General features: G+C 44.1%; 1 long non-coding RNA gene across 1 annotated transcript in view; it reads left to right on the top strand.

Moving 5' to 3' along the window:
- The window catches only part of LOC137434648 (uncharacterized), a 55643-nt gene extending 34942 nt beyond the window's left edge, over positions 1 to 20701 (top strand). The window contains exon 3 of the long non-coding RNA XR_010985898.1: positions 20551 to 20701. This is a non-coding gene — a long non-coding RNA (uncharacterized LOC137434648). The remainder of the gene's footprint in view (positions 1 to 20550) is intronic.
- The last annotated feature ends 3004 nt before the right edge of the window (positions 20702 to 23705 follow it).

The raw sequence follows: 23705 nt of genomic DNA, 5'->3' as shown, positions 1-23705 counted from the left end.
CCATTTTGTAAAAATGAATGTGCAGCATCTAACTCAATATGTCGAAATGTCACACACATCCATGCCCGTGGGATTCCCACGGGTGACCCCGCTAGTAGTAGTAATAATAGTAATAATAATAATAGTAGTAATAATAGTCATAATAATAATAGTAATAGTAGTAATAATAGTAGCAATAATAGTAGTAATAATAGTATTAATAATAGTAGTAATAATAGTCGTAATAATAGTAGTAATAATAGTAATAATAGTAATAATAGTAATAATAGTAATAATAGTAATATAAATATTAGAAGGATATGGACATCAATATTAAATGTAACATAAGGTGGGGGAGGAGCAGCAGGTTAAGAGAAGTGTGGGCCCATTGAGGAATAGGACAGCAGCAGCATTAGTTCATAGTGCATGTGAGATGGCAGGCTAATTAAAAAGCTCTTTTCTTCTTTTACATTTACACAGGAACAGGCAGGGGAACTTCCGACATGCTGGGAGTATATATCTCGAGGGTGAGCAATAACATTTGAAGAGATTCCAGTTGGAGTTGAAGTGAAGAAACAGCTAGAAAATTAAGGGGTGATAAGGTTTCAGGGCTGGATAATATTGTCACATCCTTTTTTTATACATATATACAAGATCGAGGCTCGTGTAAGAGCTAACATTAATCACAAAAACACAAACTGACACAGAAAACATAAGATAAAGGGAGCGGTAGACAAGATGGGGAGAGAGGGAAGCACACAAGTACAACATTTGAGAGCAGGGACATAGGGAGATCTGTGGGAGGGAGAGGGCTTGGGGAGGGGAGACATGGGGAGGTGGGGGCGGGGGGGAGGTGGGAGAGTTATAAAACACATAGACACAGCTAGGACTTCCAGGAAAAAAGTTGGTATTTCAAAAAAGTGGATCTGGGGTGAATTAACGTGGGGGGGGGGGGGGGGGGGGGGGTGGGGGTGGGGAGGGGTAGAAAAGATCAAGGTTTTGGATGGGGGAAGACAAGAGATGGTGGTGAACAGCTGTTTTAAAGACCTGGAGGAAGGAGTGGGATTGAAGAGAGTGAGGGAGTTTGTTCCAGAGGCGGGAGAAAAGAGGAATGAAAGAGGGAAGGTGAGCAGAGAGTCTTTATTTTGTCAGTTTAACCATAAGAGGGTTGCTGGCAGATCTTGTGCGACCTGCAGGAATATTTGGGGGACAGAGCACAGACAGAGCTGGGGGAGCTAGGACGTAGAGGAGTCGGTAGAAGACAGAAAGACCACCAACCTTTACTTTAACTTTCCCCTGATGAACTGTATTCTGTCGTATTCTATAACACCTTTTTCTTCTTCTTCTATAAAAGGATGCTTTCGACTTGCTCTCCAAATCTATTCATTCCAAAAAAAAAATTCCATCTCTTACAGTTCCTCTTTTCTACATTCTCGAAACTCTCCTGCACTCCACCCCTCCTTCAGCGTCCTCAAACGTATTTTTAACTCGAAGGTCTCAAGAAAGTCATTTTGCAATAAATGTTCGTTTCCCATTAATTGTACAATTTTCAAAATCCAATCTCACCCCTCCCCTCCAAGTCTCCCCCATCACCCCTTCCCTCCAAAACTTCCCCATCACCTCTCCCCTCCAAAACTTCCCCATCACCCCTCCCCTCCAAATCTTCCCCATCACCCATCTCTTTCAAATATTCCCCCTTGCCCCTCCCCTCCAAATCTTCCCCATCACCCATCCCTTTCAAATCTTCCCCCTTGCCCCTCCCCTCCAAATCTTCCCCATCACCCCTTCCCTCCAAAACTTCCCCATCACCCCTCCCCTCCAAAACTTCCCCATCACCCCTCCCCTCCAAATCTACCCCCTTGCCCCTCCCCTCCAAATCTTCCCCATCGCCCATCTCTTTCAAATCTTCCCCATTGCCCCTCCCCTCCAAATCTTCCCCATCACCCATCCCTTTCAAATCTCCACCCTTGCCCCTTCCCTCCTAAACTCCCCCCACACCCCTCCCCTCCGAGACTCTCCCTCGCTCCTCCCCTCCTAGACTCCCCTCTCACCCCTCCTCCTCAAAGCGTCCTCCCCGCTTCTTCCCCCTTCCAACTTTCACCTTCCTCTCCCCCAACCTTCTGTCTCGCTCTTCTCCTTCCTCAAATAACACCTCACTGTGCCTCACCCAATCTCCATCAAACCTTTTGTCCGCCCCATTCTTCCCTCTCTCCAAGCTATTCTGAAATCCCTGACACACCTTCAACAGCCCTCCCTACCACTTCCTCCTCTTCCACATCTTACCCTACCCCTCCCCCCCCCCGTTCTGTATCCGATGCGCCCCCTTCCTCTTCATAATCGGTATAGACCTCAAACATCCGGGGCCTTCGCTCAAACATGACTGATCTCTCCATAGAGGTTGCTTCTGACAAACCAGACGTAACCTGCGTAACAGAAACTTTTCTCCTTCATGATGTCTCTGATTCCTTGGTATCTCTCCCAGGTTACTCCCTCCTCCGGTATGATAGACCTGAGCCTCGTCCTGGAGGTGGGGATGCTATCTTTATAAAAAAAACTCTCTTCCTCACTCGCCCTGCACTGCCCTCTCTCCACCTCACCCCCAGGAATACCTTGGGCTACGGCTTCCCCTTCACTCCCACCTTTTGTTCATATGTGTGTTGTACCATCCACCAAACAGTGATGACTCCATCTACATCTCGCTGTCTGATAATATGGACCAACTTCTATCTACCCATCCCAACTCTCGCTTCCTCATATGTGGTGATTTCAATTGTCACCATGCCAGTTGGCTGGGTGTGGGTACCTCTCTCACCAGCCATGGCTCTTCAGCAAAAGACTTCTGCGACTCAATGGGACTGACACAATCTGTCAATTTCCCGACCCGGATCTCAGTCAACGGAGCATCTTATCTTCTGGACTTGGTTATGACTAACTTCCCTGAAAATGTCTGCTGCTCTTCTTCTGCTCCAATCGGATCATCTGATCATGTGCTTGTTAAAGTGGACATCTCTCTGACCATTCTCAGGGAGCCTGCTCAGCGTCGACGAGTCTGGCATTTCACTCAGGCCAACTGGCACGGCCTTCAAGCAGCCATCAATCATCTGGACTGGTCTCCCATCTCTACCACCTCTTACATCAACTCATCCTGGGAATTCTTCCAAAGTAAATTCCTCTCTCTCATGCACAGATTTTTCCCATCTCGTCTTCAGTTGTCATACCCTTCCTCCCGTCCATGATACACGTAATCTTGTGGTGGGGCTGTTTCCCAGAAACAACTTGCTTTCGTCTCCTGGAAAGCAAATCCAATGGAAGGAAATCTCATTTCCTTTCACAAAGCCCGAAACAAGTGTGTGTCCACCCTTAGGAGAGCCAGGAAACAATATCTCTCCGTTCTCAAGACCGAACTCTCTTATCTGTCTCCCTCTTCCAAATCCTGGTGGCATCTGGTCAAATCTGTTTCTGGTGTTTGTTCCCCGTCCATCCCCTCCCTCACCTCAAATGGCTACACGGCTGACTCCGCACGTGAAAAAGCTGAATGCCTCAACTCTGTGTTTGCCTCTAAATCTTGTGTCCCAAACCCATCCCTCTCTGTACCCACCGTACCCAGTCATACCCAGCTGCTCCTGGAATCTGTGTCCTTTCCTCCTGACAAGGTGGAAAAGTTTCTGTCAACACTCGACTCTGATTCTGCAACTGGACCTGACGGCATCAGCCCACGGGTCCTAAAATCCTGTTCTTCCGCTCTTTCACTCCCTCTCTCTGTTCTCTTCACCCTCTCTTTTACTCAAGGTCATCTGCCATATTCTTGGAAATCAGCCAACATCACCGCTTTGCACAAAAAAGGTGCAAAAAAGATCCTAGCAACTACAGACCAATCAGCCTTCTCCCAATTATCAGCAAAGTCATGGAATCCATCATTGCTTCGGATATGAAATCTTTCCTCTTCTACAATGGCTTGATCTCTGATCATCAATTTGGTTTCAGACCTGGTCACTCTACTCTGGACATGCTGCTTCTGCTTTCTCAACAATGGATGGAGGTCCTCAATGCCAAACAGGAAATTAGAGCTGTCTCCCTTGACATATCACGTGCCTTCGATACAGTCTGGCACCCCGCTCTGCTCACCAAACTCGCCTCCTTTGGTGTCCATGGAAATCTCCACGCATGGCTGGCGGACTTCCTCTCTAGTCGTAGTCAACGTGTGGCCCTGAATGGGTTTCTCTCATCTCCTCCTCCTGTTCAGGCTGGAGTTCCCCAAGGCAGTGTTCTGGGCCCTGTGCTTTTTCTGGTCTTCATCAATGATCTCTCTGACTCTCTTGAAAATCCTCTCTATCTCTTTGCTGATGACTCGACTCTTTGTCACTCCATTCCTCATCCCTCAGATCGGCAGTCTGCAGCCTCCTCACTCTCTGCAGACCTGGACAAAATCACAGACTGGGCAAACAAGTGGAACATGTCTTTCAATCCTGACAAATCTCACCCTCTTACGATGTCTCTCCGAAAAGACCGACTGAACACTCCCATCCACTTTCTGAATAATCCTCTCCAATAAGTTCTGTCAGTCAAGCTTTTGGGTCTCACTATCTGCCATGATCTTTCCTGGGAAAACCACATTTCAAATCTGACCTCCAAAGCCAGTCGCCGACTGGGCATCCTCCGTCGTGCGAAGTCCTTCCTTGGCACACCTGAGCTCCTCACCACAAACAAGGATTTCATCCGCAGCTCAATGGAATACTGCTCTCCCCTCTGGGCTGGTGCTCCTGCCTCACACCTAGCTCACCTTCACGCTGTTGAAACCAAAGCGTTCAGAATCATTGGAATCTCCCGCGATGAAGCTAACTCCAAGGGCCTTTCACTCACTCACCGCAGGCAGGTTGGTGTTCTTTCTGTCTTCTGCCGACTCCTCTCTGGCCTTGGCCCCCCAGCTCTCTCTGGGCTCTGTCCCCCAAATATTCCTACAGGTCGCACAAGATCTGCCTGCAACCCTCTTATGGTTAAACTGCCAAAATCAAGACTCTCTGCTCACCTTCACTCCTTCATTCCTCTTTTCTCCCGCCTCTGGAACAAACTCCCTCACTCTCTTCAATCCCACTCCACCCTCCAGGTCTTTAAAACAGCTGTTCACCACCATCTCTTATCTTCCCCCATCCAAAACCTTGATCTTTTCTACCCCCACTAATTTCACCCCAAATAGAGTTGATAGAAGTTGGTCCATGTTGTCAGACAGCGAAATGTAAATTGGTTCATCACTGTTTAGAGGACGGAACAGAACACATATGAACAAAAGGTGGGAGCGAAGAGAAAGCTGTAGCCAGAGGTACTCCTGGGGGTGAGGTGGAGAGAGGGCAGTGCAAGGAGAGTGAGGAAGAGAGTTTTTGATAAAGATAGCAATCCCACCACCAGGACGCGGCTCAGGTCTATCATACCTGAGGAGGGAATAACCAGGAAGAGATATGAAAGAATCAGAGACATCTTGAAGGAGGAAAGTTTCTGTAAAGCAGATCAAGTCTGGTTTGTCAGAAGCAACCTGTATGGAGAGATCAGTCAGGTTTGAGCGTAGGCTGCGGATGTTTGAGGTCCATACCATTAAGGAAGAGGGAGGGGGAGCATCGGGTACATGACAGGGTAGGGGAGGGGTAGGGTAAGATGAGGGGTGAGAGGGGGAGGTAGGGAGAGCTGTTGATAGTGTGTCTGGGATTGCAGAAGAGTTAGGAGAAAGGGAAGGATGAGGAGGACAAAAGGTTTGATGGTGATGGGAAGAGGCACAGTGAGGTGTTGATTGAGAGGGGCAGAGCATAGTCGAAGGTTGGAGAAGGTGGAGGTATGTGATGGAAGGGAGAGGAAGTGGGGAGGAGGCAGCTTTGAGGAGGAGGTGGTCGAGGGGAGATTTGGAGAGAGATTGTAGGGGGGGGGGGAGATTAGAAGGGGAGGGGTGGGGGAGTTTTGAAGGGGATGGATGAGGGGAGAGTTTTGAAGGGGATGGGTGAGGGGGGAGTTTTGAAGGGGATGGTGAGGGGGGAGTTTAGGAGTTAATGGGTGAGGGGGGAATTTAGAAAGTGGACGATTGATGATAAACGAACATTTATTACAACCTGGGTCTATTGGGATTTTCAAGTCAGAGATCCGTTTGAGAACAATAGAGGAGGGGTGTAATGAAGGTGAGTTTAGAGAATGTAGGGAGGAATGACTGTGAGAGATTGAATTTTTTTTTGAAGTGGAATGATTTGAAGAGGAAATTGAAAAAAGCCTTTTAAATAGGAAAAAAAACAGCATGTTGTAATAAACTATCGAATAAATCACTGCAGGGGAAAGTTTAAACATATTTAAACAAAACCGTGAAAAAACAATCTGGGAAAAGTCCCTGAAGTGAGGGCGTGGATCAGAGAAAGGAGAAAGGGTTAAATGAGATGGATGAAACTAGAATTGGAAAGGCGAGACGGCTGGAGATGGAAGGAAGACGTGGAAGAAAAGGAGATAAAGGGGGCGGGGCAAGGAGAGAAGGAAATAATAATAATTTCTTATTTTTATTTTAAACGTTAGACAAAGGGTAGATGTAAAAGATGATGTAAAAGGGTAGATGTCTGAGGCTCCTGTTAAGACAGAAACCTCAGCGCCAAGACCTTTAGTCTCGGGAGATAGACCAAACGATCTTTTATTGCACTGCGCTCAATGAATTATAACTTTACCGTTATCCAAAGATTTTTTAATTGGGCCGAAATTGACGGCAAACGCACACGAAAAGCAGACATGTCTCCAACACGTTTCTTTACCTTTTAAAGGATTTATTTGTAAAGTAAACAGGGAAGAGGGTAAACAAGCTGCTATAAACAAAAAAAACGGAATTAACCAATTGGGTCAAATTGACACAAACAGGTAAATGGAAACACTCAAACATATGCACAATGACTGGAAATAAAGCAATTCCTAACCCACTAGGTGCCACGGATCACACTCGCACAACAAGACCATAAAGCAGGTGAGACTTACCTTTTCTCTGATACACATGGTGGCCGCCGGACTCAAAGCAGCCCATTTCGGAAACCAGTGACGAGCAGCTCCCAAGATGTCAAAAGCCAAAATGAGCATGATGAAAAACAGAGGAAGAACAGTGACAATCAGCCTCCACCAGGCCCTCGTGGACCCTTTTGTCCTCCAAGCGATCGAGGCGACTGCTCTGCCCTTCATATTCTTCCTAACTCCAGATGATGGTGACGGTGACGCAAAGCTCAAGAGAACCATGATAAGTCTCCTCACAAAACTCCTCCGTGAGAACTTGTTTGTCCTCCTTTCGCATGAGGCTTTCTCATCTCTCTCACACCAAGGCCCTTTCTTCTCCATCCTCCAGTCTCTCTTGTTCTCTTCTTCTTCCTCGTGGGTGAAGTTCTCCTCTATCAGTTCTGCCCATGGGGTGGCGCCAATCATACTAAAATACGCAATTTGGTTTCTGTCTGTCTGACGATTTTTGACCGCGATACATTCGGTCGTTACTTATCCAATCTCAACAAAATTTGACAGGAGGAATAAGGGTCACACCATGAATGTTGTAGCGAATTGATTTGCCCCCCTCCGCAAGGGGTGTGTCCTCCTTTAACAAGCACCGTGTTAACGTGTATAAACATCTTATCGTGCCGTTTTCATAGGAGCACCCTTACGAGAAGTAGAAATATTATAAACCACAAGCATGTTTAAATACCTTTCGAAACAGTCGCTTCTGCTGTTTAAAAACTGAAAGGGAGGAAACCCGGGGTGTGTTCAGTTTCCAAGCAGCTAGCTAGCGCTTGCCAAGCCAGCCGTTCCTTATCAATAGTTTTGAATGGAGTGCTTGCTTGAATGCTTAAGCCACTTGGGAGCAGCGCTTTACAATAAACTTGGTAAAGGAATGAACAATCCCCCCCCCCCCCCCAATGTTATTGAGGCCTGACCTTAGATCTACTGTAATCTATATATCCCAGAGAGGAATGACACTTCCTGCCGCTGCCGTGGTGAACGAGTGTACTCGTCATACTAAAATATACAATTTTGTGTCTATCTGTCCGTGTGACGATTTTTGTCCATGATACATTCGGTCGTTTCTTATCCAATCTCAACAAAATTTGAAAGGAGGACGAAGGGTCACACGATGGAGGTTGCGGCGATTTAACTCCCCCCCCCCCCCCCCCCATCCCAAGGAGGTTTTCCTGGCCAAGGGGGTTCTGTGTTAAGCTGTATATCCGTGCTAAAATAGCTTTGTTGAAGCGTTTTTCCAAAGCTGCTTCTAATAACAAAAGTAACAACAACACAAAATATAATAGTTTAACATTAATGTTATTACAAAACTGTGGCGGGCACAATGTCAGTGGGCAATAATTCCGCGCACCAGTGGGTGGCGCGAGCGCCCGGGCGTGGAAGTGCAGCTCGGGCCACGCCCGGAGCAAAGGCGTCACGAGGCACAGGGTGGAACTGAGATACATGCCCCGCCTTTCGGCCGACCGGCCACGCCCCGGGGCAAGGCGTGGCCTCGGGACATATATGCGGGCTCGAAGGTCGAGCCCGCCCAGTGCTTACGTGCGAGCTGATAATAAAGTCTTTCAGTTTGTACAACGCGTGGTGGCCTACCTTCTTGGCAAACGAGTTGTGTGTGCACAGCACCACAAAACAATATTAATACTAATAATATCCCATCTCCCCAAGGGGTTTTTCCTCCTTGACCAAGCACAGATGATTACCTTTTGAAACAGTCGCTCCTGCAGTTTAACAATAAATTGAAAGGGAGGAAACCCAGGGTGTTCAGTTACTAAGCAGCTAGCTGGTGTTTGCCAAGCCAGCTGTTCTTTATTAATGGTTTTGAATGGAGTGCTTGCTCGAATGCTTAAACCACATGGCGAGCGCTCTACAAGAAACTTGGTAAATGAACAAACCTTGGCAAAACCAAATACTTGGTAAATATTCCTGAGGCCCGATCATAGATCTATTTATTGTAATCTACATACCCCAGAGAGAAATGACCCTTCCTGCCACTCCCATATGGAATGGATGTACGAGTAAAAATAAATGCGCGATGGCACTTCCGGTTCCACAGCACATTACACTGCCATGGCAAACACATACAGGCTAGAGAGATTGTGATGGCCTTTCTCACACATGACATGTGTGCCTCTCTCATGGGAAGTTCTCACCTACTAGCCTTGCCTACAAACATGAGGTGTTTACACCCACAAAATTAATGCCTAACCTGTCTGTAAATTGCATACACCACATCCTCAGCATCACGTGTAACAAACAACATACTCCGACAGGGCCCTGTTACATGGCAATCTAACGTACTCGAAACACAAGGCCCACCATATAGGCTAGTGGCCAAATGAGGTTTTGGGTGGCATACCCCTACCCAAGGTAGAACAAGTCACAACCTATTTTTTCTTGAAGAGGGATGTTTGGGGAGTTAGAAAATCATGGTTGTGAACCTGAGATCATTGCACAACATTTTGAAAATCACGTTTACATGTGTACCACTGCAGACTGCAAAAATGGATTTAATCGCTACAGATTTTGGCTCATATTGGCTCATATATTTGTTAATACTGGTGCTACAAACACAAATTTGGTACCAAAATGTGCGGAATGATGACATATATATGTGTAAAAACCATTTGTGATGTAACAAAGGCTTTTGTGTGACCTACAGGCAAAAATAGTGGAATTTTGCGCAACAAATCAGCTTCGGGTTTACCAATAAATATCAACAAAAACATTAATTACTTCAAAAATATTGGACTTGCAGTCATACTTGTTACATCAACATAATCCAAGTTTATTTACCCTTTGAAAAATATATCTAATGATATAATTGTCACTGAAATGATATAGTTATAACTGAAATCATATGTCGCCCCACTGATGCTGACCGATAGAAATCCCGAAGCAGATATGCAACATGAAGAATGGACTTAAGATTCTGACACAATTGTGAAAGTGACTTTTATAGACATCATGTTGATATAAGCTATTTCACATATGACGATAATGAATTCATAACATGCACTGTAACTTATGTACATCTATTACATGAAGTAATACATGTAATACATTTAAAAGTTCAGTCACGCTCTTCATCGGTGCCGTCGTCAAAGACAACAGAATCATCAACATTTGGACAATCGTTTGCACTACACGAGCAGAATTCAGTGCAGGTCAGTCCTGCAGAGATACAATGACATGTTCTGCTCTGCCTACAGTCATCGTCGGTGCAGTAGAGATGCGTGAGATCTCGAACCTCCCTTGGGGCTGCATCCTTTTGGAACATGACAGGCTCAAGTTTGTTGTCTCTGACCTGCCATCCATTACCATCGGGGTTCCAAAGTACAGGCTTCGCTACATGGCTGTGGGTCCATATCGCCACCTGGTAATTTGCTCGCTTCAGATGTTGTTCGAAAGCATCGTCTGTTGGTGGGAAGAGAGATGCTGGTTTGTCACTTGTGCAGGCATAAACATAACGAAGTTGGTCGAGTGTGTGACTTGACTTTGAACCATACAACGACGGAGCATATTTTGTGGCAGTGCTGCCGACATTGGTTGTATCTCTGGTTTGGCCTAACCGTGACAGTGGTGCCAAGTGTGCAATGTTTTGCTTGAGTTTCGAATATGCAGTGCGTTTCCCGACTTTGAACAGCGAGGAGGTTGTGTCACAGCCACTTATAGCATGTGATGCTGGCAAGCAACTTGACGTATCCTGACCGATGTCGTCCGTTATTCTGTTGACAGGAATGAATCTCTGACGATTCGTTGTTTTTGTACAGTGACCCGCATTCATGTACACTTTGGTGTCCCCAAACATGCCTTTCCCACAGTAATAGATGAGTAGGACCAACACGTCAGTGTCATCACATCGTACAATGACCCTTGAGTGTGCTCTGGCGAGATGGATAGCATGTAGCAGGAGCCGTGTGTCAGCCTCCTCATGTGTGCTGAACAATTCAGGTAGTTCCCGGATGCCTCTATGATCCACAACTTTAACTAGCAGGCCATCGTTAAAGCCTCCTGCCAGTGTGACAGATTGGTTTTCCTCAAGCTGCAATTGGGCGGCTACTGTCAAGTAACTGCAGAGGAAATCGGCAAGCGCTGATTTGTTTGTGGTGTTCTTCAGGAACTTCCTGTAGTTTGGAACTGTGCGTTGTCCATCGATGACATATCTGGGTGTTGACTCTCCACCAGTGCGACGTTCTCTTTCCAGCTGCTTGATAGAGAGTGGTACATCATACCTGTCAAAAACCAATGTAACTGATGTCACACCTTGGTTACTAGCAAGCAGTGACCGAATCTTCTGCATTATGGTACGTCCGAGATCGTCAAATGTGTCAAACTGGGCTTCATCAAGTGCCTGAAGTAGTGCCATCCCATCAATGACATAAGCAGTATCATGTTGGTCAGAGGGTTCGAGCACCTGGACATCCTCGCAATTAGCTTCTAACTTCTTTGCCAGATCCTCCTTGTTGGTTTTTCGCATTGTCCCATCATTGTTGAAGAGGGACGGTGGCACAGGAGCCAGTTCATGTGTCAGGACTTGTTCCAGACTGACATCGCGTTTCTTTGAGACAGCAAGCAGCCGCCGGAAAAGTACTTCTGAATCCACCATCAATTTATCTCGTTTGTTGGTTTTCATGGGTTTTGACATGTAAATACCCTCCGAGGCAGTTTGATCAACAGCCACAGACGTGAGGAAACGTCTCACCTCATCATAGGACACACAGTGTCCTAATTAATGAAGCATGTCAATGAGATGCTTGCTTCCCAATTCATGATGCACCTGCAAGGCTAAACCAAGCGTTATTGTGGAGTACACTCGACGGCTCTGTGATATTATATTGTGACAAATGGCGATCGTCCTCAGGTTGTTCTTCATAACACCTTCATCACTACAGCTGGTTACATTCGTGTGTGATTTCTCACTGGTGCACCACTGAATAAAGTCGTAGAGTGTATTAGGAACGAATTCTGCACAGTGCTGAATATCTGTTTCCTCGACAGGTGCATACATATTTCCAACATGCTCGATATCAGCCATGTGCTTCCTCAGGATACCAGCTGCAGCATGCAAAGTATGCATTTCACTATCTATGGCTGATGGTACATCAGACGGGATGTCTTCATATTCTGGTTCATCAGTCATGCTCTGCAGAATCGTGGCTTTTCTCAGGGCATCACCTAAGGTCACAGAAGAAGAGCATATGATGTCAGTGTGGCCATCAAATGTTACACAGACTATTTGGTCACCATAATATTTAGTTAATCGCTCCTTCAACTTCCAAGTTTTATACTGTTCTGCATTCGTGGTACCCAGTGAAACCAAATATCCAACGTATTCATCTTTCAGATGAACGAGGGGTGTCACTGTCTTAGTTTTGGAGAACACAGTTTGTTCCAGATAACATTTCAGATCATCAAAAGCTTCATCATGTAATGTGCCCATTGTTTCCTCTCCTGATTTACGAATTGCAGCAGTGATGTTCCGTTCTGAAATATAGTGTGAATAGCATAACCTGTGGTACTTGGCATCATAGGCGAACAAATCTGGAAAGGCAAGCATGCGCACGTGTATTTTATTGTCTTGTCTTTTGTCAGCTGCTGCCAGAACTTTTTCTCTGGTGGACTGTCCAGTTCCTGTAGATACCGGTGTAAGCTTGTTTCTGGAAGTGTTGGATTTTCCACAAATGAAGCAGTTAGCCCTGATGTCAGACCCAGCTGTTTCATTTCTGCTGCTTCTTGTGTGTTCTGTTGCCGCAGACGCGCATGGTTGCTGGTCACTCTCACTGGGGTTGGATGTGGAGATATTTGACTTGCTGGTATACTTGGCCCGACACGATTTGTGGAATGATACTTTCAAATCAAGACTCAATATGTCTTGTTGCAAAGGCCAGATACTTTCATAAACGTCATCTTTTCTGATTTGACTTGCTTTGAAGATTGCACTCAAACCATTAAATGTTGGGTTCTTTACAACTTCTTGCTTTTTAGGGTCGAGGGGTTTAAAGCATATGATGCAGTGGTCAGTGTCAATTTTACGACGCTTCGCAACAGGTGGTTCCAGATCCATAATTGCAGATCAATTGTCAGCACAAGCATCTGAAATGAAATAATTAAAGATAAGTATATATCAGTCGTTTTAGAAAAAGGCAATCAAGCTCAAAATTGATTTTCTGCAACTGGATTTAAAATCATTCTTGTTTGGTTAATGCATATACATGTATTATAAATTAATCAATGTCGGTTACTTTTAGGGGGGGTGACATATGGTTTCGGTAATAACTCTATTAATTCAACTGATTTATCTTTATGAGTTATATTTCTAAAAAGGAGAATGATAGAGGGTTATTTTGATGTAATATGTAGTAATACAACTCAAATACTTATGAAGAAATTAATTGTTTAGTTGATATTTATTGGTAAACCCGAAGCTGATTTATTGCGCAAAATTCCACTATTTTTGCCTGTAGGTCACACAAAAGCCTTTGTTACATCACAAATGGTTTTTACACATATATATGTCATCATTCCGCACATTTTGGTACCAAATTTGTGTTTGTAGCACCAGTATTAACAAATATATGAGCCAAAATCTGTGGCGATTAAATCCATTTTTGCAGTCTGCAGTGGTACGTACACATGTAAACGTGATTTTCAAAATGTTGTGCAATGATCTCAGGTTCACAACCATGATTTTCTAACTCCCCAAACATCCCTCTTCAAGAAAAAATAGGTTGTGACTTGTTCTACCGTGGGTAGGGGTTTCTCAGATTTTAGGCCCCTTTTTAAATTTGGCCACTAGCCTAATACTACACTTACCACAATCTAGCTAAGGATCCCCCTTTCCACATAACAAAATGCATCCTAGAGTTTTGAGGGAGGTGGGGAGCAGATAAGCGAGATGTTAACATCTATCATTACCTGCTTGTTGGAGTCTTTAACAGCTGATATCAGTAAGCTTGACTTCAGTTTCGGGAAGATGATGGGGGCATTAATTAAGGAATGGATGGGGGAACATTTCAACAAATACAAACTAAAGGCAGTCAGCATTGATTTGCTGACTTAATTAGATCATCTTAATTAGATGACTTAATGGGTGAAGGGAGATTATGTTCAACAAATTTCTTGGGGTTTTATGAAGTAATTTCTGATTGGGTGGATGAGAGAAGGGCAGTGGGCAGAATATGAGGGCGTGTTCAAAAGTAATGCCTCCTATTATTTTTCTCAAAAACAGGTAAAGATATTTGAAGGAAACAAAGTGCATTCCACATATTACGTCTTCCTGCCACTGGGTGGGAAGTTTCGTGATTCTGACAATGTCTCGGAGCTACGTCAGTCAAGATGGTAGAAGGCAGCATGACGTTGTCAGTGCTGGTGATGAGACTTGGTATGACTGAATGGAAATGAGATGACTGGAGATGAGAATTGGGATGACTTAATGGAGATGAGATGACTGGAGATGAGACTTGGTATGACTGAATGGAAATGAGATGACTGGAGATGAGACTTGGTATGACTGAATGGAGATGAGATGACTGAAGATGAGACTTGGTATGACTGAATGGAAATGAGATGACTGGAGATGAGAATTGGGATGACTTAATGGAGATGAGACTTGGTATGACTGAATGGAAATGAGATGACTGGAGATGAGACTTGGTATGACTGAATGGAAATGAGATGACTGGAGATGAGACTTGGTATGACTGAATGGAAATGAGATGACTGGAGATGAGACTAGGTATGACTAAATGGAAATGAGATGACTGGAGATGAGACTTGGTATGACTGAATGGAGATGAGATGACTGGAGATGAGACTTGGTATGACTGAATGGAAATGAGATGACTGGAGATGAGAGTTGGGATGACTTAATGGAGATGAGAGTTGGGATGACAATGGAGATGAGAGTTGGGATGACTGAATGGAGATGAGAGTTGGGATGACTGAATGGAGATGAGATGACTGGAGATGAGACTTGGTATGACTGAATGGAAATGAGATGACTGGAGATGAGACTTGGTGTGACTGAATGGAAATGAGATGACTGGAGATGAGACTTGGTATGACTGAATGGAAATGAGATGACTGGAGATGAGACTTGGTGTGACTGAATGGAAATGAGATGACTGGAGATGAGACTTGGTGTGACTGAATGGAAATGAGATGACTGGAGATGAGACTTGGTATGACTGAATGGAAATGAGATGACTGGAGATGAGACTTGGTGTGACTGAATGGAAATGAGATGACTGGAGATGAGACTTGGTACGACTGAATGGAAATGAGATGACTGGAGATGAGAGTTGGGATGACTTAATGGAGATGAGAGTTGGGATGACTTAATGGAGATGAGACTTGGTATGACTGAATGGAAATGAGATGACTGGAGATGAGAGTTAGAATGACTTAATGGAGATGAGAGTTGGGATGACTTTATGGAGATGAGAGTTGGGATGACTTAATGGAGATGAGAGTTGGGATGACTGAATGGAAATGAGATGACTGGAGATGAGAGTTGGGATGACTTAATGGAGATGAGAGTTGGGATGACTTAATGGAGATGAGACTTGGTATGACTGAATGGAGATGAGATGACTGGAGATGAGACTTGGTGTGACTGAATGGAAATGAGATGACTGGAGATGAGACTTGGTGTGACTGAATGGAAATGAGATGACTGGAGATGAGACTTGGTATGACTGAATGGAAATGAGATGACTGGAGATGAGACTTGGTGTGACTGAATGGAAATGAGATGACTGGAGATTAGACTTGGTATGACTGAATGGAAATGAGATGACTGGAGATGAGAGTTGGGATGACTTAATGGAGATGAGAGTTGGGATGACTTAATGGAGATGAGAGTTGGGATGACTTAATGGAGATGAGAGTTGGGATGACTTAATGGAGATGAGACTTGGTATGACTGAATGGAAATGAGATGACTGGAGATGAGAGTTAGAATGACTTAATGGAGATGAGAGTTGGGATGACTTAATGGAGATGAGAGTTGGGATGACTTAATGGAGATGAGAGTTGGGATGACTGAATGGAAATGAGATGACTGGAGATGAGAGTTGGGATGACTTAATGGAGATGAGAGTTGGGATGACTTAATGGAGATGAGAGTTGGGATGACTTAATGGAGATGAGACTTGGTATGACTGAATGGAGATGAGATGACTGGAGATGAGACTTGGTATGACTGAATGGAAATGAGATGACTGGAGATGAGACTTGGTGTGACTGAATGGAAATGAGATGACTGGAGATGAGACTTGGTGTGACTGAATGGAAATGAGATGACTGGAGATGAGAGTTGGGATGACTTAATGGAGATGAGAGTTGGGATGACTTAATGGAGATGAGAGTTGGGATGACTTAATGGAGATGAGACTTGGTATGACTGAATGGAGATGAGATGACTGGAGATGAGACTTGGTATGACTGAATGGAAATGAGATGACTGGAGATGAGACTTGGTGTGACTGAATGGAAATGAGATGACTGGAGATGAGACTTGGTGTGACTGAATGGAAATGAGATGACTGGAGATGAGACTTGGTATGACTGAATGGAAATGAGATGACTGGAGATGAGAGTTGGGATGACTTAATGGAGATGAGAGTTGGGATGACTTGATGGAGATGAGAGTTGGGATGACTTCATGGAGATGAGACTTGGTATGACTGAATGGAAATGAGATGACTGGAGATGAGAGTTAGAATGATTTAATGGAGATGAGAGTTGTGATGACTTAATGGAGATGAGAGTTGGGATGACTTAATGGAGATGAGAGTTGGGATGACTTTATGGAGATGAGAGTTGGGATGACTTCATGGAGATGAGAGTTGGGATGACTTAATGGAGATGAGAGTTGGGATGACTTCATGGAGATGAGAGTTGGGATGACTTAATGGAGATAAGAGTTGGGATGACTTAATGGAGATGAGAGTTGGGATGACTTACTGGAGATGAGAGTTGGGATGACTTAATGGAGATGAGTTGGGATGACTTAATGGAGATGAGAGTTGGGATGACTTAATGGAGATGAGAGTTGGGATGACTTAATGGAGATGAGACTTGGTATGACTGAATGGAAATGAGATGACTGGAGATGAGAGTTGGGATGACTTAATGCAGATGAGAGTTGGGATGACTTAATGGAGATGAGAGTTGGGATGACTTAATGGAGATGAGAGTTGGGATGACTTAATGGAGATGAGAGTTGGGATGACTTCATGGAGATGAGAGTTGGGATGACTTAATGGAGATGAGAGTTGGATGCACCATTACAACGCTGAGAGTAAGAGACGGTTGATGGAGTACAGCATAAATGATCACCAGCCCTGAATTGGCTCAGTCAGATTTTCATCTCTTCCCTAAACTGTCAATGTCGCTGGAAACGATGACGTCAAGGCCGCTGTTGAGCACTGGTTAAGTCAGCAGAATGCCCAGTACTATCGTGACAGTATCACAAAACTGCGTGAACATTGACAGAAACCACAGTGGAGATTATGCTGATAAATAAATGTGCACCATGGTAGAATAAAGATTGATGCTAGTATCAATGTTAGTTTCATTCAAATATATTTTCCTGTTTTGGAGAAAAAGAATAGGAGGCATTACTTTTCAACATTCCCTCGTATATCTAGTGAAGTGTCATCTTGACTATTGCGTTCAGTTTTAATCACCAGATCCAGTCTGAGGAAGGACATCATTACCATAGAGAGGGTGCAGCGTCAGCCTACTAGATTGATTCTGGGCCTAGCTAGATTAAGTTATGAGGACCATCTGAAGGAGACAGGTATTTATACATAAGAAATGAGGCGATTGCAAGGGGTCTGATAGACATGTTTATGGCAATGAAGGTTGTGGACCAGACAGGTGAGAAAGAGCTTTTCACCCTTGTGTACAATGTTAGGATCAGGGACCATACCTTTAGGGTAAAGATGATAGGACAGTTTTAAGGCAGGGCTCCTTCAGTCGGAGAGTGGTTAATGCATGGTATTTTCTTCCCTGAAAGGCAGTGGCAGGAGTGGATACTAGATAGTTTTAAATGGGAATTAGATAAGTACCTGGATGCATTGGAGATGGAGTGGTATGGGGATATTGGCAGGACTTTAGGCAGCATGTGTGTAGATAGGTGGCGATACTGGAGTTGGTGCAGTGGGAGCATGATGGGCCAAATTACCTCCTCTGCACCAAAGTTCCTTGTGTGTCCTTGTCTGTGTATCTGAAGGGGAGTCATTATTAGTCCACTCTTCGGAGGGCACTAAAGGTTTGCTCTCTATCTGTCCGTCCCACCTATGGTTTTCGTTATTTTTTCCCCTTACCCTTTAATATATCCAACTGAAACTTGGTACATAGCTTTAGTATGACAAGTTACAGAACAGGACGGAGTTTCGAGGCATTTCCTCAATTTTTTACGGAGTTATGCCCCTTTTGAACTTAGAAAATATCACATATTATACATGCCTTAGTTTCAGCTGTCGTGACTCCACCCACTGCTTTACACCAATTGGCTGGACAGCGTGCCTGACTCCACCCCAATTAAAACCATGCACCGCCATTCCATGAAGCAGCAGAGGTCGGCAGGCCTCAGACTTGGGTGTTTATGTGAATATATATTATGAAACAAACCCATATTATGAGAATATGCAGAAAATAATTAAAAATTAGGTCAAAACGTGAAAGGGCAAAGTCATAGTGACTATAAATATCCGCCATCAAGCGTGAGACCCTCGTTTTGTTTTTAAAATCGCTTCTGTCTTCATTTGTTAATTTACCATCGAGCCTTAATTTTTGTCTTTCCAGGCCATAACATTTTTACCAATTGAGCTTTTGTCATAAAATCTTCTAAACACTATTAATTATGAGAATATGGAGAACACAAATTAATGTACCAATTTTTTTTAACTGTCATTTTTGTCAAGTTTAGTTTGAGTACAAGCCAGACGCTGATGGGCTTTGCATTTTGAGATGCTTTCTAGTTATTGGTTCACGAGTTGTCAAGTGACCACTATATTCGTCATGTGTGTGCGTCTGTCTGTGTGTGTGTCTGTCTGTCCGCAGCATAACTACCCGATGATATCATCCGATCTTGATGAAACTTGGGTGGGAGGTTGATACCATGATCTAGTTGTGTCCTGCCTAGAGTGGGCGTATTGCGCCCATTGTAGGCGGAGCCACGCCCGAAAAAGATGTCTTTTTAGGGGGTGATCGAGTTCAAGCTACATCTTCTCTGAGGGGTTTGGTGGAATCTGACAAGGGTTTCGGTATTTGGTTAGGCCAATGTCATGTGTCTAGCCCCACGGAGCTCGATTTTTCTTTTTCTTTTTCCTTCATTTTATTTATTTATTTATTTATTTATTCATTCATTTTAGAGAGCTTCGTAAGCGAACCTCTATGCCAATTGCATGTATATATGTATATGCAAAACCATTGAAAATTTCACAAAAAAAAAAAAAAATTCCCATTCCCTTGGGAACAAAATTTCATGTTGTCATTTGAAATGTCCCTTCCATTGATCCGCCATCTTGTACCTTCTATGATCCGCCATCTTGTCCCTTCCATGATCCGCCATCTTGCTCACGTAATCTTGCTTTGGTCTGGCGCGACCTATAAATTATTTTCACCTGGTGATTAAAATCAATAAATTACAATGCAGTACTGTACAGAACGGATTTTGATTTCAAAACGGCTTATCATTTACGCCAGCTACACCGACTTCATTTAAGCCAGGTACACCCACGGACGTATATAAAAAACCTGGACCCGCAATGCGCCTGATTGGCTGAAGTCAGAGCGAGTAGGTCGGCGGCCATGTTTGTGTGACACTCGCTTGTAAACAAACCAACGTGATAACATGGATGCATAGGTCAGGGAAGCATATTTTCTTCAAAATGTTCGACGATTTCGAGCAAATTAATCAGTTTCCTGCCCGGGAGTCAGACATCGTGAGTAATGCAAAATCGTTGAGGTGAGATTTATTCCATTTCCAAGTGAATTATTCAAAAAAAACGGTGATTTTGTGGATGATTACGCTCGAAACGAGTGCTGATCTGACACAGGTCGAACTTGAACTTGACTTCGTCAACTTTAAAAGTACATGTATGTTGGTAGATACTGCTACTTTCTCATTTTAAATGGTTTGGTTCTCGAATCATATGAGTTGGCTGAATAAATTATAATCTAATTAATTATTGCATCCAATTTGTATCACTGACACTCACTTTATTTTGGTTTACTCTGATTATTATAAGCCTATTGCATAATTTTTGTGCTGTCCCTTAATTTTTCATTTATAAGGTTATGTGCAAAGAATAATCAGAAAGTAGTGTTTGTTCATCAGATTTATACCTGGTAGTTAAGTTGTGAAGTCCTATTAAGAAAAAAAAGTGGAGACGAGATATGAAATTCATTTTGTGAATGGACATTTTGAGGGAATTTTGAAGTCAAGATAAGTATAATGCTCTGTCACTGTGTAAGTGTCAGTTGTTAGAATAAAACATTAAGCGTAAAAAAACATACAAAATATGACTAGTGGGCTGTGATGTATGCTTGCAGGTGAATCAGGTCTCCACTCCTGCTGCCTCATCTGGGCCTGGGACCGACCAAAGAGCGGTTATAAAGAGATAATCTTTAACATCCAACAAAACCTGAACGAAACAACAAAACCAACAGAACCTGAATCATATTTACCGATACTGTACGTACACTCCAGCTCCACCTGTCCAGCTCGGTGTTGGGGCCAGTCCGTGAGGCTCAGTCAAGGTATGGTAGCACTACTGACTTGAAAATAGGATTAGTTTGCTCAGTTTTTTCCGGATTGGGTTGCTTCTGAGGTCATCATTCCTAAGTCTGACTATGATGCAGGCGCACTTTGCTGTAACATTCCGATATGCTGCGTATTAAACTGAAGAAGTGGTTGTTTTCTGCCTCCTTATCAAACATGTGCTCATTCAGACATCCAAACGTTGAGGTCTACACTACACCAAGGTAATCGCTGTCAGTGGAGGTCTACCCTACACCAAGGTAATTGCTATCAGTGGAGGTCTACCCTGTATCAAGGTAATCACCAACAGTAGAGGTCCACTCTACACCAAGGTAATCGCTGTCAGTGGAGGTCTACCCTACACCAAGGTAATTGCTATCAGTGGAGGTCTACCCTGTTTCAGGGTAATCACCAACAGTGGAGGTTTGCTGTTCACCAAGGTAATATATATCAGTGGAGGTCTACCCTACACCAAGGTAATTGCTATCAGTGGAGGTCTACCCTGTATCAAGGTAATATATATCAGTGGAGATTTGCTGTACACCAAGGTAATATATATCAGTGGAGGTCTGCCCTGTATCAAAGTAATCACCAACAGTGGAGGTCCACTCTACACCAAGGTAATTGCTATCAGTGGAGGTCTACCCTACACCAAGGTAATAGATATCAGTGGAGGTCCACCCTACACCAACGTAATCGATATCAGTGGAGGTCTACCCTGTATCAAGGTAATCACCAACAGTGGAGGTCCACCCTACACCAAGGTAATTGCTATCAGTGGAGGTCTACCCTACACCAAGGTAATTGCTATTAGTGGAGGTCTACCCTACACCAAGGTAAGACATCAGTGGAGGTCTACCCTACACCAAGGTAATAGATATCAGTGGAGGTCCACCCTACACCAACGTAATCGATATCAGTGGAGGTCCACCCTACACCAATGTAATCGCTATCAGTGGAGGTCTACCCTACACCAAGGTAATCACTATCAGTGGAGGTCCACCCTACACCAAGGTAATCGCAATCAGTGGAGGTCTAACCTACACCAAGGTAATTGCTATCAGTGGAGGTCTACCCTGTATCAAGGTAATCACCAACAGTGGAGGTTTGTCCTACACCAAGTGTTACGGATTCATCACTTCCGTTGTTGTGGTTTTCATCCACTTGAAACATTTCTGGTTCCATGTATTATTATTATGGTGGTTTGAGGGAAATGACGGTTATTGTTGTCAAAAGGCAAAAAGGTTAAAGTTTTAAATGAAACCGGAACTAGACGACGAAGCAGAAGGAGGAGAAAGGAGGTGGAGGGAGAAAGTCGGAGAAGAAGCGGGTTGCATTGCGTTCTGGATCGAACGTTGTCGAGCAAGAGTCACGTACTTTGGGTTTCCTGGGAAAAAGGATTCCTGCGATAAAGTTGTTATCGCTGTGACTGATCATCCTGTGTGTCAGGTTTGGCGTTAGATTCCGAAGAATCATCGCCGGGTCGTTGCGACTCGAGGGTGAGCCGTCGGCCACTTTGACTCACGCGCTTCGCACGTCGAGCAAACTTTCCTTGCTTCGTCAGCCGTTTCCACCGCTTTCAGACGTATCTGTGGTGTGTGTGTGCACCGAGGCTTTTGACGATTACTTTGTGGCTCGCCGACTGTGAACAGTGAAGGTTCATACCTGGAGGGCGCCTTTGGATTTCCCAGTTGCCGAGAGTGTGCCTTTGTCCGCTTTAACCGCGTGACCCTTTTCTCCACTTTGGCCGCGTGCGCCTTTGTGCCGTTTTGGGCGGCGTGACTGTGCCTGTCATCTGAACGAGATTCTGGTTTCGATTCAACATCGTTCCGATGATCACTGGAGGGGATCGGCTCCGAGCTCAAAGTCGGGAGTATAGAGACATTGGGGAATGTTCTTTTTCCACTCAAGCACAGTGAGTTACCTTGTACTAGCTAATGGTACCATCATAGGAGATATATTGATTGTACTCTTGATTCCTATTATTTTTGTGCTGTTAATCTTGTGTGATTTTTAATACAACATTTGTTTGTATTATTGGTGTTTGTATTATTTGCAATTGGTGTGGTTTCACCATTGATTTTTGACACAGGATAACATATTTTTCTGCCGTGACTCCTTTCGGGGCTCAGAGGTACCCCCGTGACCAGGGGGTCAGGGAGGAGCATGTAACACAAGGTAGTCGCGAACAGTGGAGGTTTCCTCCTTTAGCAAGGTGGTTCTGTAGCAAGCCAGTAGTTCAGTCAGGACAATACAGTGAAGACAGTTAAAAACAACACAAACACTGACAGAGAACACACATACCTACACTACATTTTGAACACTGTGGCAGTGTGGCAGTGTGCGAAGAACGGATCTTTACAACCATCCACGAGAACAGCTAGGTCCGCTAAGCATCGGCTGATCATCTTGTGTGGATGAGAACTGCTAATGACTGATGATTAGAGAGTACATGTTCTTGTAGTTTCTCCAAACCCAGACACTGCCATCATATTTGAACGTCGGCCAAATACATCCACTCTTTGTCCCATGCCATGTCACACAGCACGTTGACTACATCGATGAAACATGCACAAGTTGACAAATGGAATCTCAAAAGTGCAAAGGAGGGCCCATGCCTTTTGCTGCCTTTTGCTGTGGAGTGGAGGTCTACCCTGTATCAGAACGGATCTTTACAACATGCACATGTTGACAAATGGAATATCAAAAGTGGAAAGGAAGTGAGCCAAAAAGGAAGTGGAAAGGAAGTGAGCAAAAGTGAGCCTTTTGCTGAAATGACATTTACTCAGCATAAAGCAAAGTTCATATGTTAACAATGCAGAGCACAACAACTCTGGATAATCAGGTAATCATTCACAACATAAAAAAATGGGATCTAGAATCAAGGATATTCAACATTGGGATAGTTTCACCGCATGCACAATCCCAACACATGCTCTTCCAAAAT

Source organism: Myxine glutinosa, chromosome 9, assembly GCF_964187855.1.
Source record: "Myxine glutinosa chromosome 9, kmMyxGlut1.1, whole genome shotgun sequence".
In the NCBI taxonomy this organism is placed as follows: Eukaryota; Metazoa; Chordata; class Myxini; order Myxiniformes; family Myxinidae; genus Myxine; species Myxine glutinosa.
This window is presented reverse-complemented; position numbering and strand designations above follow the sequence as displayed.